This window comes from Corvus moneduloides, chromosome 4, assembly GCF_009650955.1.
Source record: "Corvus moneduloides isolate bCorMon1 chromosome 4, bCorMon1.pri, whole genome shotgun sequence".
In the NCBI taxonomy this organism is placed as follows: Eukaryota; Metazoa; Chordata; class Aves; order Passeriformes; family Corvidae; genus Corvus; species Corvus moneduloides.
Genome location: NC_045479.1, coordinates 30,958,196 through 30,964,127, shown reverse-complemented (window position 1 = coordinate 30,964,127; position 5,932 = coordinate 30,958,196). Strand labels below are relative to the sequence as shown.

At 37.5% G+C, this 5,932-nt stretch overlaps 1 long non-coding RNA gene across 1 annotated transcript; it reads left to right on the top strand.

Moving 5' to 3' along the window:
- The first annotated feature begins 1,212 nt into the window (after nucleotides 1-1,212).
- Nucleotides 1,213-5,397, top strand: LOC116443191. Its single transcript, XR_004239774.1, has 3 exons — nucleotides 1,213-1,546; nucleotides 2,584-2,670; nucleotides 4,492-5,397. It is a non-coding gene; the product is annotated as an uncharacterized LOC116443191 (long non-coding RNA).
- Nucleotides 5,398-5,932: the final 535 nt, after the last annotated feature.

Sequence of the window (5,932 nt, the reverse complement as noted above, 5' to 3'; positions counted from 1 at the left end):
TTTAATTTCTTCTCTTTTTGGAAAGCGATCAACTTCTGACTCAGAAGTTTCCCCAGATTTTCAGATAATTGACCTTAGGGTTTAATCAGGACTGAAAGCAGAAGCAGGTGGGAAGAATCTGCAATTTTGTTTACAAGGACATTTTTCCAGAAACCTTGCTTGAACTTAGTGGAAACATAGCTTTAATTTTCCTTCCATAAATGACAGATTAAGTGAGGTTGCTCTGCTTCAAACATTTGACTGCATGCTCTAGTAGCCTGCTAGAGGCCTATTAAGGTTATGACAGCAATGTGACTTTGTGTGACAGTTTTTGCCTTTGAATCTACATCACAAACCTGAGGAGCTAGAGCCAAAAAGAGGTCATCCTCCAACAGTCCCTTGCACCATGTAATGGTATGAGTGCCTGGAGACAGTCTCCCTGCTTGCCATCAGAAGTCTCATAACCAAAAAATATCAAGAATGGCTGGTATGAAAACAACAGTAATTCAGAACACAGTGCACCATTCAAAATTCAGCATAGGCAGAGCTTTTCCATAGCCTTTGGTCTAAGAGCAGGAAAGAAAACAATGTAAGAGTTTGTATCACTTTAAAAGCAAAATTACTGTAGTCCTAGCTAGGTGTTTTGTCTTTACTGTTTTCACCAAAAACACATGCTAAAGAATAATTTTCATTGACTTCAATATGGTAAGCAAGCTTTCAAAGTGTAAAGTAATGGATGATTAGAACTTATTGGAAAGGTGACTATGGCTGAGTCAGAAGAAAAAAGGGCACTGTACTTAGAAAATACAGAGGGCCTATCAAAAGGGTTGAGGGTAAACTGTGGGTAGTCAAAAGGCTTTAGATGTTTGTATCAAGACTGGGCTCTTGAAGTTATCCAACTGTTCTTTGTGCATCTACTTGAAATACAAAAATACGCAACATTTAGGAGAATGAAGAAAAAAATTTCACTCACTGCAATATCCACATAAATGAATTTAAAGCAGTCTGAAGTATTTTCTTGTACTGGTATATTTTTATATGTAATGTCTCCCCTACAAAGTATTTCTCCCAGGGCTATTTACAGAATATCAGATAAAAATGCCATAAAAATAACTGAAATATGTTCCAAACAGTGGTAGAATGCCAAAGCAGAACAGAGTTCTTCCAACACACTTATATTATGATTACTTAAATATCACTGGCTAGTCAATAGCGTTGTGAGACATTCCTGTGTGGGTCAGCGGATTATTGTTGAACTAAGCATCATAAAGAACCCAAATGGTGTTTTGAACTAACAAAAAAATTGAACTGAGAACATCAGTAGACACAAGCTAGAGAAAATAAAATTAAAAAAAAAAACCCACCTTTAGAATGTTGCACATATCTGTTATTCCTAGCTAGAATAAAAGCCTTTACTCTTACAGACCAAAATATTTGGCTTTATAGGTGTTTTCCATTTGCCCAAAAAACTGCCAGAGGAATGGGTAATGCCGACCTAATTTATCACTTCATTAGACCAACTGGGATCAAAGAATCCTTTTGTGGTTTTCTGAGACGTGAAAAAGAGGTAACTATGAAAACTAACTCCCAACTTTCCACTATTTTTACAGTTGCTTTTTTTTGTTTTCATTTCTCAAATATGCGCAACTATGTAGGTGATGAAAATAAAATAACTAATCAGAAAAAAAATCTGTATTTTCCTGTTTTGAAAGTACTTGAAAAGGTAGAGGAAAATACTGAGCATGAGACTTTTATATTTTTGTTGCTGTTGTTGTTGTCACTATTATTATTTGCCAGACAGTAAGGTAGGTCTGTGTCATTTTCATGAAATGAGACCTCAGGACTGGCAGAAGGACTTTTAAACTTGGGAGATAGATATTTTTTTCAACACAAAAATGAACTTTTCCTTAAAAAAAACTCAGAAGCGAGAACACAGAAATAGAAAACCATAAATCCTTTCTCTTTATCCATCCACTCTTTCCTTTCATGGCAAGCCTTTTGCTCCAGACCTCAGTATCAACAACTAAGGAACCACCAGTGCTACAATAAACTTTACAGCCTTTTTGAGTCCTTAGTAAAAGTCTAAGGAAAAACCTAAGGATGTTCTGATCCTCCTTTGTGTGCCTACCTCCACAGATGTTGTAATTTAATAATTTTTGCCTGATTTTTTTTTCTGTCCTTATATACAGTTTGTTACTAATTTTTGTGTAATCTTTCTGTTTTGTCCTAGCCCTTTAATGCAATTCATAAAATACCCAAGAAAGAAGCACTGAAATAGCTACACAACAGCCTACAGTCCTTTTTTAGGGGGCTTTTCACACAGCTAATAATCTAGTCCCCTGTACAAGGGAGCTCTGTACTACGATGGTTATCCAGGCATAGCCTATCTGGTAGGAGAAAGTAGATGGAAGGGCAGAGGTGTTGAAAAATAAAATTAATTGTTCTCAGCCCATAAGTGCCTAATATTATACTTAGACAAAATAAGTCTAGAGAGGCTTACATCTCTTGTAAGGAATGCGGAAAGCTGGAACATCATAGTTGCTGCAGAAGAAATGAAATTTACCTTGTTCATTATTTTCTTCTTTTTTTACCTGCATTGGGCAGAGAGTACTGAGCACAAAAGAGGGGCTGGGACAGGCTGTGCAGAAGTGCCTCTGCACCTCAGCAGGAAAAATGACCACAACTGCTCAGGTAACATTGTCTGAAAGTCTTCTCCCCCTTTCACTTGTTGCTTAACAAATTCCTCCACTAAGGAATGACAGTGAATGGAAGAAAGTTATGAATTTACCAGCTTATTTTGGAATAAGGTAAAATAAGATTATTTCTTTTGGAAATATAAATTGCAAGTATGTAAGACTACTCTCTATCTATACACATATATACTGACATATCTAATGAATATTCTGCTTAGGTGAAATACTTGCCCAGGATTCTGTCTGAAGTTCATGAAAGTCCTGAACTTCTCTTTTTTGAAATTTACATTTAAAACTTATTTTTATAAGGAAGAAAAATTATTCCAGTGCACCTCGAACAATGGAAGCATTACTGTTACCTCCATTATTCACTGGAAAAATACCAGGGAGCACATAGAGCTTTACATAAACACTTTGCTATTTTATCTTGTCTGTGCTTGAACCTCCTCAAAAGTCAGGTATTTTCTTTCCATATTATCCTTCGGAGATTAATAATTTATACCCACAAAGTATAATTTATCCTAAAGTTTCTCACTGTTTCCCTTTTTTCAACTTTGCTTCAGCCTTCTCACCACTAATATATGCACCATCTCTAACTATTTGGAAACCAAAAGAGTATTTTTAATAAGTACAGATAAAAACCTCAGGAGACGAGTGGTGAGAACCACTCCTGCTCTGCTCTTGGATACATTCACTCTCTGTGCCTATTATGGCTTGATTTATTAGGCTGTAGATATGGTATTGAAGTAGTTTTCTCTCTTTCTGGTGGGAATTTACTTTATATTAGCAACTAAACATTAATTGCATTGGACAACTAGAGGCCAAGTCTGGATGGTGGGATTGGGTGTAATTGTGTGTATAAAGCCATAGTTCAAGACCTTGCTCTGTCTGATTGGGCAAGCTTGTTTTACCACATACCTGCCAAATCCTATAATGACCTCCACCCCACAACCACAGGCAATTTTAGGATAAATCTCTCTCTCCCTGTTTCTCTCTTTCACATTGCTTTTATTAGAAATGCCATCCAGTTGAAAAGCATGGCACTGTATTCCTTTTTTTCAAATCCACTTCCCAGAAGATTTTACCAATGAAACAATAATATTAATATTAATATTAATAATAATAATAACAACAACAACAACAATAACTGAAACAAGTTAAAAAAAAAACAAATAACAAAACCAACCACTGCCAAGATAAGTTAGGATATTTTCAATTGCCATTAATGGTCAGAAAATGAAGCCTTATTTTTAACTGAAGCTTTTACTGAAGCAAGCAATTATTTTTATTTTCAACCAAGATGGGAGTGTCTGGAATGTTACTTTTTATTTTAAAATAAGGCATCATTTTCACCATCAACACTCAGATAGGAGCCATACTGATTGCAATACTAGTGGTTGAAAGGTCTGAGCATTTTTGTGGTTTGTTGAATAAATATCAGTAATTCAATTTTGGTGTTCTCAAATTTGTGGAATGTGATATTTGGAAGAGTATAAGAATGGAAAATCATTCCACTTTGAGAAACAAATGCTTTCAATCTTATAACACTAGATGGAAGAAGGGCTTTTTTGGCTTGCTTTGCTTTTTCACATAGGGGGACAAGAACAATTAAAGTCTGTGCAGTACTTAGTAGATAGAAGTGTGCTCACTGATTAAAAGATTTTGTTTCTTTTAGATATGCTGATCGCACGTAGCTCATCAATACTCTGTGTTGCTGTCCAAGAGTAGCATTCAGTCCTGATACTGTAAAATGTTTTCTGTGAGTGATTCAAGTGAAAAAAGCTTTCAAAGTTCCTAATTTGATTTTCATTTTTTTCAGGCAAGGGATAAGGTGGTTTCCAGTCTGACAGTCTTGATTATCTGTCTCTGCTCAGTGTCTCCAGTTCACACTGCAAAAATCCAGTCCCAGGAACTAACTCAATACTACAGTATTTATTTTCTATGTGAAATCTCCAAAGACAAACAAAAGATCTTTTCAAAAATAAAATAAAATTAAAAAAAAAAAAAAAAGGCAATATTCAGCCAGCACTCAGTACACAGTTTGTGCTGTGGAGTCTTCTCTATTTTCTGTTACTAGGTTTTTGTCACATGGAATCACCTCTGCTGCTCTACCTATTGCCAAATGGGACACATTCACAAGCAAGTCACATTTGAAGTAAACAACATCTGGGAGCACTGCATACAGTAACTGTTGTGGTCAGAGGCAGAGTTTCTTCCCTTGGATGATAGTTGTCATGTAAGTGCCAAGAATGCCTCTAGCTGGAAAACTATTATATTGCCAAAAAATAGGGTGGCTAACATTCTCTTTGGTGCTGCTTGAAGAACCCAGGGCCCTTGAGACCCTATAAACACTGAAGGCTACTATTTCTGGAACACCGTCCATAGCATTTGCATCTTTAATTACACGTAACTGTTGGAAGTGTGACTTATGAGGTTTTCGTTTGGCCTAAACTGAATAAAACTGATGGTCCAAAGGAAAAGGGAAAAAGACTGGATGGATCTGCTATAGTACCTGGATCTGCTAGAGGAACCTAGAGTACTGCCTGCAGTTCTGGTGACCCCAAGGTAAGAAGGACATGGAACTGTTGGAGCAAGGACAGAGGAGGGCCAGGAAGGTGATAACTGGACTGGAGTACCTCCCCTATGTTAACAGGCTGAGGAAGTCAGGGCTGTTCAGCCTGGAGAAGAGAAGGTTGAGTGGAGACCTCATGGCAACCTTCCAGTATCTGAAGGGGCCTACAGGGAAGCTGGAGAGGGACCCTCATCAGGAATTGTAGTGATGGGACAAGGAGTGATGGGCACAAACAGAAAGAGGGGAAATTTAGGCTACATAAGATACTGGAACAGGTTGCCCAGCGAAGTTGTGGACAACCCAACCCTGGCAGTGTTTAAGGCCAGGTGCCCTCTCCTGATCCATGGCACACACTAGACCTGTCAGGACAGTGGCCCCAGGAGTCATACATACTTCCGTCCAGCCACAAGCAAGCAGTGAGCACCCTGTCTCCCCTCCCTGTCCCCACAGGAAGATCAAGGGTGCAATACTGCTAAAAGAAGATTAGAGAGCTTTTAAATTGCATCTAACACCATTTCTTTAATCCCTAGATAGAGCTTTGCAGTGTAAATATCATGCTGTGAAGACTTAAAAAATAAGTCTTGAACGGCCTTTTTTTATTTTTTCCAAAATATGTAAATTCTACACAAGAGGAGGTGTCCCCTACATAGCAAACCAAGTCAATGGCTTTCTATTTCAAGAGTTGACA